At 48.2% G+C, this 12,909-nt stretch overlaps 1 protein-coding gene across 1 annotated transcript in view; it reads right to left on the bottom strand.

Moving 5' to 3' along the window:
• LOC149365930 (bone morphogenetic protein 4-like) overlaps positions 1-12,909 on the bottom strand; it is a 49,560-nt gene that overhangs the window by 16,817 nt on the left and 19,834 nt on the right. The gene's annotated exons all lie outside the window — the stretch shown is intronic.

The following is a 12,909-nucleotide window of genomic DNA, read 5'->3' as shown; positions in this document are numbered from 1 at the left end:
CCCCTATTCTAAATCTCTCCATTAAAGACGTCTCCGGGCACGTGCCGTTAAGCAGAGGGGTGCATTAATGGAATCCGGAAGGCGTACTCGACTTTCCGCCTCGTCATAAACAGGGCGGAGCGGGGCGCGGTCGCTAGGCCTAACGTGCCGCTGTCCTCGCCGCGAGGCTGTGGCGTAGCAGCGACGGCGGCAGCCTCGGGCGTCCAAGTAGTGGACCGGTCCGAGCCGGTGTAGTTTCGGTCTCCGCCTTGTGTGTATCTACTCGAACGTGTTTATGTATGTGTGATGGAGGGACGCGAGATTGGGGGGAGGGGGGGGGGGGCGATGTCGAGATTCCTATCGGGCGCAGTCTTGATGGCGGCGACGTTAATCTGCGACCGAAAATTCCAACCCAAATCACGGCCGGGTGAGAGCTCTTTTTGGACTTTTGATTGCGCCTCCGACATGCCTTGCTTTGGCGGAGGGTTCCACGGTCGGGACAAGCCGCCATATAATGCATAATAGTGCCAAGGCGCTCAATTCACTTGCCTCTCTGGAGCGCTTCCACTCCCTCCTCTATCTACCTCTCCTCCTCTGCTTCTCTTTTTCGTACTCGTGTCACGTCTTGTCCACACTCCACCGCCTGTATGCAGGCTTCTCAGCCCCCTCCCCCCCCCCCCACACACACCCCTTTGTTCCGATTTGTAGCTTTCTTTGACCCTTCTCATCAAAAATGCCCACAGCCCTTGCCCATATAAGCCTTCTAGTTCAAGGTAATCGAAAAAAAGCGAAAAACTCGCTTCTTTTTCGGACGTCCCCTTTGTATAGAAGAATGCAACCATTTAGAAAGACAAGTGCCGAGCGCAAAGTTGCATGCGTGCTGTATGCGTAACGCTGTTTGTGCGACAAGTTTAGAGCGACTGCGATGCGCATCTTGTTCCCAAAGACGAAGTCTGTTGTGACGGAAAACATGTGTCGCTTGCAGGAACAACGCAAAGCTCACAACGTTACGGGCGTATGAACGTGGCCTTTCTTTAGCTCGCAACGTTACGGGCGCATGAATGTGGCCTTTCTTTAACGAGTTTGTGGGCCGGCAACCAACGTCAGATTAGAATATTAGGAAGCGGCTCACCCGGCCCCGCCCTTCAGACAAACTATTAGCGTTTGTGGAGAGTATGCTGTTGTGTATCAGCGTGTGCGCTGCTACTCGGTTCTTGCATGGGTGTGTCCACCGGTGTTTCACTAAGAGCCAGGGTATCTGTAGCAATGACAGATAAGTGGGTCAGCTCCTTCATATAGTGCTAAGCAAACCGAGACGGTTTAGGCCAGGGAGATATCCCTTGTAAAAATGGTCTATGGGCTCTCTACAGGCTTCCTATAGAGTCTGTTTCCTTCCTACCGATATTTCCTTTTGCATACCCAACAGTACTGGACAAAAGCATTTTTGAGTGGGAAACATTTATGACCGCAATTTTTTTTTCCATATAATGTAGGATTTAACTATAACAATCAATATATACGCAGGGCACCCGCCGGCAGAAATGATTTTTTTCTTCCAATGACGTTCTTTCTATCGTCAAAACCGTTCCCTACTGATTTTCTATGGGAGTCTTAACTGCTTGATGCGATGGATGGAAACAATTTAAAAGAAAGATTTTGATACGTATCAGAAGAATGGACCGTTAAATTCAGTATTTCCGTAAAAGTACCGTACAATTTTGCAATTTTCAAAATTATTGCCTGAAATTGCTCGACATGGTTAGACTTCTTATAGACTCTATTACCTCCCTATAGATATTTCCTTTTCTTTATTAATCGTGTCTATATACAACAGTCTACTAAAAATATATGGCCATAAATATATAGATTTGCTATACCCTGTCTATAGACTTCATAAACTAAGGTCTATGGACATCCTATATATATATATATATATATATATATATATATATATATATATATATATATATATAGCGACATGTTAAGTGAACGACCCAAGCTGGCAGAGGATCCTGAGAGCTACTCAAACCTTCTACACCACCGCAACAGGCAATGTATACAGCAGAGCTTTCACACACAAAGGCGCACCCTATAGGTAAGAAGTAGAACCTTGTGAGGGTTACAAGCCACTCATAGATCTGAACTGCGCAAAAATACGTAGGCGGGAGCAATGCCCACTGATTAGAGATTACAGCTTCTAGCGTGCACAAGTATTTGCCGCCCCTGGTTCACTTTGTTTAATGTTACGCAAGATCTTCCTCAAACATTTTTAAACGCGTCGTCAGGCGCCGTGTAGGCTATGAGATTTCTCTTTTGCGTTCTCCCGATATTGGAAAGTGACTTCCGCAGTTCTTTAACGACGACGACAGTAGCTAATACTGTTTGTCATTGTGTATGCGTAATGGTAACCATTATTCATTAACAAGGCCGCAGTACAGGCTTATGTACTACCAATACAAAGCTAGCAGGCAAGATCTCTCCTCTAACATTTTATACACATCGAGACAGCACTTCGCCATCGTGCAACTTGCGCACGCCTTCCGCGTCCGCGCAGCCAATCCTCTGGGCGCTGTCTTGACTTGGCCTTATCATTGTGCCCTCAGGCGCTTATCACACCACTTTCCCGTCTTCCAGGAATGTCTTCTAAAGCCGAGCGGACGGTCAAGAATTGCTTTCGATTATCCTTCGCCGAGCACCCCTTCACGCCAGATCCGTATCTCGACTCGATTCAGCATGAATCCCCCTCCGCGAGCTCGGATACAGTCTCAACGTCGGGGACACGTGGGGAGCCGTTCGCCAAAGCCTGTGATGGAGATTCGGCGCGGCTTAGAGAGATTCTTGGCACAGATACGTGATGAAGAGATATGCAGCGTCGCGAGTGCGCCCCCCCCCCCCCCTGCTCCCTTAGCGCCGGTCTTGAGCCGCTGCCAGGAGCTAGCTGGCTCCTTTTGTGACGCTGCCGAACCCATTCATCACACGCGACCTGCGTGGCATGCATGGATGGTGGAGTCGTGAGGCGAGGGAGGACTTCGCCCGCGATCGACGCGGCGTCGGTCCGGGAGAGCGGGCGAGGAGGAATGACCTCCCCTCTCTCGTGACATTGCTGACGTCATTGAGGACGCTATCCGTCGTACAGCATTGCCAACGTAACCGACCTCGCCGCCTGTGTGTATATCAACACTAGCTGACGAAGCCTCACAATTCCGAGATCTCTTTCAGGGGCAGAGACGTCGCGTTCAATGCGAAGGACAACGAAGAGAGAGAAAGAGAGGAATAACTTTAATCGCACCCGTCAAAAATGAGCCTGAACACCCATTTATTCCCCTGACTGTCGGTTGGAACCCCTTGGGACTCGGCGGCGATCAGGGCAAGACCGATGACCTTGCGTTGCTCTTCTGCTTCGTGGTTGACTAATAAGGTCTCCTAGGATTCTACATTTCTATTTGGGTCGTTATAGGAAGGGCACGTCCAGACCATGCGGACTAGACCTGCAATGCTGTTGCAATGCGTACATCTGGAATTAAAGACTTCCGGATGCCAATTATTGTACAGTTTAGGGTTTGGAAACACCCCGGTTTGCAATTTCCTCCAAATGGTTTCCTCTCTTCTGCTGAGCTGTTGGAAAGGACTTACGACCGAGCTTATGATGAGAAATGATCGAATGGAATGTTCTCAGTAACAATGCTCGGAATTTTAGCTTGATCTTGGGAGAAAAAGCCACGTGACGCGCTCGTCTTTGTCTCTTCTCTTGTCACGTGTTCATTTTGCGCAGAGTTTTCCAAAATCCTTCGTGCAGATGTCTCTGCAGAACATTCCTTCCATCCTTCTAGTGAATGGCCAAACCAACGTACAACAATATGTACAGTCTTTGTCAAAAGTACACAGCACAGGGGATCTGCTTCTGTGCTGAATTGTTTACTAAGTATGAAGTAATTCGTGTCAATGTTTTTCTTGAGTACCGCCTATTATACTATCTCAAATTTTCTTCACCATCAATATGTAATTTTTTGCTTAATATCGCATTGTTAAAGCCCATAGAAAAGTATGTTCAAACCCGATCAACTGCAAAATGGACACTTCCACGAGCTAGAACTAACTATGGTAAACAAGCACTTAACTTCCTTATACCTAATGTTCTAAACAGCTACGAATCTAACCAGCTGAGCATGTATAACCTCCGACCACATGATTTAAAAGTGTACTTTGTAAATAATATTCCATAACTTCTTTTCATATATTGTAGTTTGTGTATGTATCGGTGTCCTTTTCCCCTTTGTAATCAACCCAGCAGTGTATAACTTTCAAATGCATTTGTTCAGTTTTAATTGTTTTTTTTCTAGTTTCAAACTACATCTCTGTGTACCCATCAGTTCAATCGTAAATATTATAAATTCTTTCTACAGTGTGCTCGTATGCGATCTGCCACCGTTGTATGCATGTGTTTATTTTATTATTTTGTAATGGCTCTTAGATGAGCCACAGGCATTTTCAAGCTATTTTTTTTAGCTTTTGGCCTGTGGCTCATCCTAAAGACTGTATGCACATTTGTAAAATAAAATAAAGTTTGGTTTGGTTTGGTGCCCTGCAGCGCGGCTCCTCTTGCATACCCAGAGACCCTAGTCTCACGAAGGCGGGAGTAACTTAAGTCCTCAAGCCTCCAGAGCTTAGGACTGTCAAATGTACTCAAGAGCCCCGCTACACGGCTTGAAAGCAAACCCATTGGCCTGTATATTTTTGACAAAGATTGTACCTTCAAAACCGGGCAAAATGCAATGCAGGATGTATGTGTCGTCTTTATCAGAAGCTCATCCCAAAGCCACCGTGATTGACTCGTGGCAATCACGGTGCATAGGCAACTTTTCGAACTCCTCATTCCTTTCACTCTTTGCAGAGCTTCGCTGCACGGGCGAGGCGTAGACCCGGACGCCTGAATCATTCTTCACGCGTCACTTAGCTCACTGACAGTCGCTCTATATCTGCGCACCTGACCAGGAGACAAAAACATGCCATCTCGGGGCTGCATTAACCAAGCGCTGCAGACGGAAGCGATAATGGTCCACTGTTTCAAAGCGATCATACTAGCACAAGGAAGCACAAGCCTAGCACAAGGAAGAACCGGCAGTCGATATCAACCTAGGACAGAATGAAGCGGCTATAAATAGAAGTGTTTTCTTCACCTCGTGGCCTCGAACGCGGTCATCTTCGACGCGCGAGTCCGTTTGACAAACGCATGGCCCGTTTTTAATTAATAAAAAAAAAACACCCTTAAGTACGTAATGGATAAGCGTAGCCACCGCGCGTAAGCTATTGTGCATATTCAGACCAACGTTAGCGAGACACATTGTGTTACCTCTCCTCGTTAAAGTGCGGGGTGACGTCTGCGCGTGAGATTAGCGGGGACTGGCGCACGAGGAAGTCGCCTTGGAGAGGCGGCAAGCGGAAAGATGGATCGAACACTACGAGGAACGCGTCTCGCCTGTTGAAAGCACCCCCGATGGCTTACGTCAGCGGGCCACCCCCGCTTTGTTTTGGTTCCCAAAGCAGCAGGTTGCACGTGCTCGTAGATCGCGCTCTGACGCACACTCCAAGCGCAAACAACAATCTCAAAGCGCCCGATGCGTTCGCCTTCCGCCTTACGAGGCTAGCGTACCATCTTCAGTCATTTGGTTCGCCGGTCACCTGGAACCACGAGGAGGAAACGAAGCCGCTCATGGACATGCCCGAGCTCTTCTATACCAGGCATCTCCCCACCCCTGATGATTATGCAAGGTACCGTGGCTTTGTCGCTTCGACAACGTTTGCCGACTATCACGCGCCACACAGAACAGCCATGCAAGCGTATCCAGCGCTACATAAATCTCCTAATAAGTCGGAAGAGAACATCCTTAGGGGATTACAAACGCATCATCATCATCATCAACAGCAGCAGCAGCTTGACTACACCCGCTGCAGGGCAAAGGCCTCTCTCATGTCTCTCCAATCAACCATGTCCTTTGCCAGCTGCAGCCACCGGATCTCCGCAAACTTATTATTCTCATCCGCCCATCTTACGTTCTGCTGCCCGCTGCTACGCTTGCCTTCTCTTGGAATCCACTCCGTTACCCTCAAATACCAGCGGTTATCTTGCCTTCGCAATACATGCCCTGCCCAAGCCCATTTCTTGCTCTTGATTTCGACGAGGATGTCATTAATCCGCGTTTGTTCTCTCACCCACTCTGCCCGCTTGCGGTCTCTTAACGTTACACCTATCGTACCCAAGAAATACCAAACACTAGCTGTTTACTCAGGTGATATCCCACACAATACTCTCCGCAGCGCCTCCACTGTGGAGAGAGGCTATAACCTATACCACGTGGTGTGAGCGGCCTGTCAATTCAATCCTATAGTTGACCCCATTCCAAAAACCCTGGGAGGAGCAATGGGAGGCCATTCTGCTTAGCGATGACTCTGACCACCATGCAGCTTTGGCTGGTGGTGAGGACCAACGCGACCAGTGGATCGCCGGACTAGCTAGGTGGCCCATCTACATGCTCTAAGGAGATTCTGCACCAGTAAAGATGTTTTCAATCAATATGTATCTTCACCACTCTCGCTTTAGACGAAATTCTCGCTTCAGATAATTCTTGCTGCGTCGCCACGCGGAGTTCGTTATAACGAGGGGTTCACGCCGATTTGCTCTCTAACAGCCTCATCACCCACCCCCCCCACTTTTGTAATATTTCTGATTTATTCTGTTTTTTTTTAACCCTCCGCGGTGACTCCGTGGCTTTGGCGTTTGGCTGGTGACGCCAAGGTCATGAGATCGAATCCCAGCCTCGGCGGCCGTATTTCAATGGAGGTGAAATGCAAAACAGCCCGTGTACTGTGCGACGTGAGCGCACGTTAAAGAGCCCCGGGTGGTCTAAATTAATGCAGAGTTCTCCACTACGGCGTCCCTGGTAGCCCTTGTGTCGCTTCGGGACGTTAAACCACCCTTACAAAAAAAGTTTTAGACAGTTTATAGAGTGTCTATAGACTTCTGTCCATAAAATCTATAGACTGTCTATAGACAAAAGTTTATAGGCAATACACATGCCATAGACAGTCTACAGACAATCTATAGATTTATGGCCATACACTTTTTGTAGACTTTTGTCTATAGACGGTCTGTAGGATAAAATAGACAAAAACCAATATCTATAGGAAGTCAATAGAGTCATAAGAAGTCTATAGACTGTCTATATACCATTTTCATACGGGGGTTAAAGCCCCCACGCCACCGGACCTGCGGTTTGTTCCCAGAGGCATGATGACGTCATGAACATTAGCTGTACGACGACCTCATTGGGTCGCAACACACAATATTACACCGAAGGCTAACAATGCCCGTAGGCGTTTCACGAAACAAAGAAACTAAAAACAAACAAGCGCATTAGAGGAAGAACAACAGAGAGGGACACACTGGCATGGACAGTGACCGATAGTATACGCGTCAGGTTTCGCGCGTACAGGGGTATTATTGCATATGCGTCATCAATCCAGCCAGCAGAGTTCGTCCTGACAACATAATCGAAACTATGCAAGGCCGTCTCCCGAGCAATAATTGGCGTAATTAACGCGAGCGTTGCGTGTGAGCTGTGTCAAGCCGCGATTGAGACAGTTCACAGGAACGGCCGTCAGAGCCCCTGGGGCTACAGAATAGCCGTTAGGACTAATTCAAGTGCGGCGTCGACAAAATTATATAGGCGCTTGCTCTTCTAGTTGCCTATATGTACGCTATACTCTGATTTATGAGAAAATTGCTGAATAAGTGTGGGACGCTGTTGTTTTAAGAAAAAAAAAAACTCGGCATTTCGTGTGAGAGAACGAAGTGATAGCAACAGTTGTATTACCATCGCAAGGCGGCTAATACGCACATCCATACATAGGAACAAACGCACGATGAACAGGGAAGAAGTCTAATTTGACGAAGTCACAACCTCTCCTCTCTATATCCTTTGGTTCTGCTCTCGCTTTCAAAGTGATGGATAGAGATTCATATACCAGGTGCTTAAGGGAAGACATGTAATTCTCAAAAGCAGGTATTTTTTTTAGGCAAAATTAAGGCTTTTTCAACATAGTATCACTAGTGTTGGCGGACACCAAAAACGGTAAACCTGCTTAAGTAGTAAGCTGGATAACCAAATTTTAATAATGAACTTTTTAACTATTACAGTTAGGCGCTGAGTTGCAATTAGAGATTTGTAGGCGGTCATTAATAATATCAGTGTTTAGATTTTTGAAAACGCGATTACCCTTGGCGCTGCGGCTCCACAAAATTTGGCATTTTCACCTAGTTACGTGCACTGGAGAGGTTGCTTTGCCTGCATGCATTTCCAAAGCGCTTGTATTTTGGCGCGGTGTAGTCATAATTTGCTGGTCAACAGCGTCGAGGATAACTGCGTTCTCGACATTCTAAAAACTTATATGGCTATTGCTAACGAACCGGCTACAAATCTCTAATTGCAACCAATAGCCTAGCAGTGTTAGTTAAAGTTAATTATCAGAAATTAGTTAACCATCTTAATATCCTAGACAAGTCACCGGTTTTCCAAAGTCCGCCAACACTGGCAATACTATGCCGCAATAGCCATTATTTTACCCCAAAAAGCCTATTTTTGAAAGTGTTCCCTGAAACACCTGGTATATTTATTCAGTGCTTCTCTAAAGGACCTTGAACATAGGATCTCTAGTAAGACTAATTATTAAAAATTTGCTGCTTTTTCTACCCCCCCCCCCCCCCCCCAACATACTAAAACAGCCTGAGACCCAATATTGCAACATTTCATAGATCAGCTTGTTCTACTTATTACACCGCGCGCGTGAAAACTGTTAGCCCCTTCTCTACTACTAGAGGCCTTAACTGTAGAAAAGGCCTTGGACTTAGTGTCTGGCTTTTAAAGCGAAAGCCTTTTACGTCTCATCGTTGTCGACAGAAGCTTCTAGAAAGAAGGTTGTCAGCAGAGGTGTCAAGCGTTTCGGTTGGTCGAAATGGTAATGACGTCAGAGTGCGCGGATTCGAAGTAATGAGGTCACCCACGGATGCCTGACGCCCCCTTTTGGAGCACACGACAACTAATAAAATAGTTGTCGTCCATTCCGACATGGGGCGTAAGGCGTCCGTAGGTGACCACATTACATACCTCATTACTGCGAACAGAGCCATGGATACAACCGAACTCATCGAAGCAGAGAGAGAGAGTCGTGCTAATGAAGCAGTCAAAGTCGGCAGCCAAAATGTGTATTTGTTATGTGTAGTCAAATAAAGCACTAGTACAGTACAAACAGTCCCGCAGTCAATACCAAACAGTGCGCCAGGAAAGGCTTTCGCCTTGCAGCACTTTAAAAAGCCAAAGTGCCCCCTGAATTTTTTCTTCTTTGCTCAATTAACGCTTCCAACAGCAGTTACACTCAGACGCAGCTTTTTTGTTTGCACTTTATTGTCGCCCAGTTATCTTGTTTTTTTTTACGGCTGCATTATTTCGGAGAGTTTTCAGAAAAGAAAACAGGAATACGACCAAGGCCTTGAAGAAGCTTTTCGGCACCTACTGCATCATAACGCGCTGCACGCGGTTCTGGCAAGACGAGGGAGTAGTACAGGAGCAGGCGCTGTGCTTGTTGTGCCCGCTCCCTCGCTGCCGTCGCCAGGCGACGCTTCTTTTCCTTCAGCGTGATTCGGAATTACCAAGGCTTCTTCTTTCCTATTCGCCGTCGCCGTAATGAGCGTGACCTTATAGCTCTCGCATTTGCGCATACGTGATAAGGTGTCGAGCATTCGAATTCGCTCCGAGCAAACCGAGGCCTTGGACGTTCGCTTGTGGCCGATTGCCTTCTAAGGGATGCCGATTGCACTTTTGCCTTCCCCTGTAAGGATGGTTAGTTAAGACGCGCTATTCAGCAATGTAGAGATTTAGCACAGCGGAGACGGACTATAGTCGGATACAACTCAAGAAAAAAGCTGCCTTTCCCCGTCAAAGGACCCACTTCCAGCCAATGGCGTCGGCGTATTCTCGTGAACCTGCTAGCTTGACAACGAAGGGAGAGGACTATCCCCTTTTATGTCCCACTCCCTGCAATTTCAAGCTGGCAGGTTCATGAGAATTGGCCGACGATATTGGCTTGAAGGGGGTCCTTTTAAGGAGAAAAGACGCTTCGTTCTTGAGTTGTATCTGACGTTTTACTGGACGCCTTCTGCGCATGCGCAGTGGAAGGGGCGGGGCCAGGTGGGTACACCGCGCAAGCGCAGAAGGCGTCCAGTAAGCCTGTATACTCTACGGAATAAACGAACGTAGCAACTCTAACCGGTCGCAAACGCTGTGTTCAATTAAAAAACAAAAAACAAAACAGTAGCGGTATACCTCTATATCGCGTGTTTGTGTGAGCGTATGTATCTCTTTCTTGAACGCTTTCAAGCTGCCGCCGGACTTAAAGGGCAACTGCAGCACTTTTTTGAGAATTTCGCGACATTCAAGGATACAGATCTTTATAGGCTGCAGGTAAAGCATGCCAAGTGGTTTTTCACTAGCATTTAAAATAGTGACGTAATCGACGATTGAATTTTGCGCTTCTCCTCAATGCACCGGAGAAGTGCAGGGAAACTCAGCGTGACGTCATGGAAGGTATGATTTCAAATTACCGCTGTCGTCAGCCACACCCTGCCCTGACGCGTTAGACGCTGCCAAACAACTCTCGGCAGGGTTCGCCTTCGGTGGCGTTGGTTTTTTTCCTTCAAAGCACGCGTTTGTGCGTTGGAGATGTACCCATACCTTCGATGACGTCATCATGCGCCCCCCACTTGGCGTTGTGCGCTGCGGAGAAGCTGGAATGGCGTCCGGATTTTAATCGGCGATTACTTCACTATTTCAAGTGCTAGCCCAAAAAGACTTCGCATGCTTTACCTGCAGGTTTCACACATTGGACCCTCTTAAGCTCGTTGATTTCTAAAACCTATGCAGGTTCCCTTTAAAGCCACGCGCACGAGAATAAGGTGAAATGAATAAGGAACCAGAGTTATCTTGCTTCGCTATTTTTCGCTTCCTCAAACTCTGTTGCCGTGAAGGTCGAATGGAAGCAGACAAAATAACAGTTGTCAGGACGGTCAGAATGTTCATTCCTGCAGGTATAAACAGTGTGAAGACAAGGACCAAGAAAGACAAGACGACCGGATTTCAATCCTACGTTCGTGTGTATTTTTTACTCGATAGATGTACCGAGAAACTAAGGCTTCTAGAGTTTCAGTTTTCGCACCATTACGTGTCGAACTTCGCGGCTATGAAAGACTTTGTCTAATTCAAAAGCGAAAAACCTTCGCTAATGATCGGCCGGGGCACTACGAGACCACCCTTACAATAATTTTTAGACAGTCTATAGACTCTCTATACACTTCTGTCTATCAAGTCTATTGAATCTTTATAGACGAATCCTAGAGAACAGTCTATAGGCAATACAAATGTTATAGCCATAAATCTATATATTGTGTATAGACAGTCTGTTAATGGGATGTGGGATGTTAGTTCGGGGCGTGGGAGCCCCGCATGCGAGGAACCTCTCAAGGCGGTTGCTGGGTGGAGACTGGTTTATTTCTTTAGAGGGAGAGAGAGAGAGGGCGAGTGTACAAGAATGCACTTTCGCTGCTGTAGGAATGCAGACGGTCACGGTAAGGGAATTGGGAATGCGTTAGTCGACGGGGCTGTGGGGATCAGATGCCGTCGGGGGAGACGCCTGCTAGCTTTTGTGGGTGCTAGCTTTTGTTGGAGCGGCCGGCCCGCGCTTGTTTCTGGGAAGCGGTCGTCGAGGATGCGCGGAGGAGGCAAGGGTTGCTGGAGCGGCCTGGCGTCGCTTGGTCGACGAACACAACATCCCTTCCTCCTTAGTTGTGGTCACCGTATCGGTCGGGCGGGCGCCTTTCACGCTGGGGTCTTAGCACTTGCTGTTGCGTGGACCCGTTGGGTTGGTCTCCGCCAGGTTCTGTCGCACTGTCGTCCAGACTGGCCACAGGTTCTCCATGTTCGGAGGGGGGCGCTGTAGACAGGTCGAGCACAGGCGAAGTCTCCGCTGGTAGCGTGATCACGAACGTAGCTGGCACAGTGTATTGTTTACTTGCTGCTGGTCCGTTCGTCCGATCGTGTGGCGGCGGATCTTCCGTCGGGTAGGCTGCTGCACCTGGTTTAATGTGACCAAGGTGCCTACGAACCGTTCCGTTTCTGTGTTGAGGTCTCGTGGACTTCTGCGGAGCTCGTCACTCCCTTGAGTCCTCGCTGCTGCCTTGACGCACTTTTTGATGGCAGGGCCAGGTCCAAAGCACGCTTCTGGTGGCGTCGATGTTGCAGACGTTGTCGTCAGCACTCCAGAGTTGCAGTCGGCTGTCAAACTTCTGAGGCTGCGACGTAGCTGCTGATCGAGTGGCTTTCTGTCTGCGTCGTCGATGTTGCAGGCGTTGTCGTCAGCACTCCAGGGTTGCAGTCGGCTGTCAAACTTCTGAGGCTGCGACGTAGCTGCTGATCGAGTGGCTTTCTGTCGGCGTCGTCGATGTTGCAGGCGTTGTCGTCAGCACTCCCGGGTTGCAGTCGGCTGTCAAACTTTTGAGGCTGCGACGTAGCTGCTGATCGACTGCTTTTTGCCGGCGTCGTCGATGTTGCAGGCGTTGTCGTCAGCACTCCAGGGTTGCAGTCGGCTGTCAAACTTCTGAGGCTGCGACGTAGCTGCTGATCGACTGCTTTCTGTCGGCGTCGTCGATGTTGCAGGCGTTGTCGTCAGCACTCCCGGGTTGCAGTCGGCTGTCAAACTTTTGAGGCTGCGACGTAGCTGCTGATCGACTTGCTTTTTGCCGGCGTCGTCGATGTTGCAGGCGTTGTCGTCAGCACTCCAGGGTTGCAGTCGGCTGTCAAACTTTTGAGGCTGCGACGTAGCTGC

The sequence above is a fragment of the Amblyomma mixtum genome, chromosome 1, assembly GCF_055824585.1.
Source record: "Amblyomma mixtum isolate Tamu chromosome 1, ASM5582458v1, whole genome shotgun sequence".
In the NCBI taxonomy this organism is placed as follows: domain Eukaryota; kingdom Metazoa; phylum Arthropoda; class Arachnida; order Ixodida; family Ixodidae; genus Amblyomma; species Amblyomma mixtum.
The sequence above is the reverse complement of the archived record's forward strand: the minus strand, read 5'-3'. Positions and strand labels throughout refer to the sequence as shown.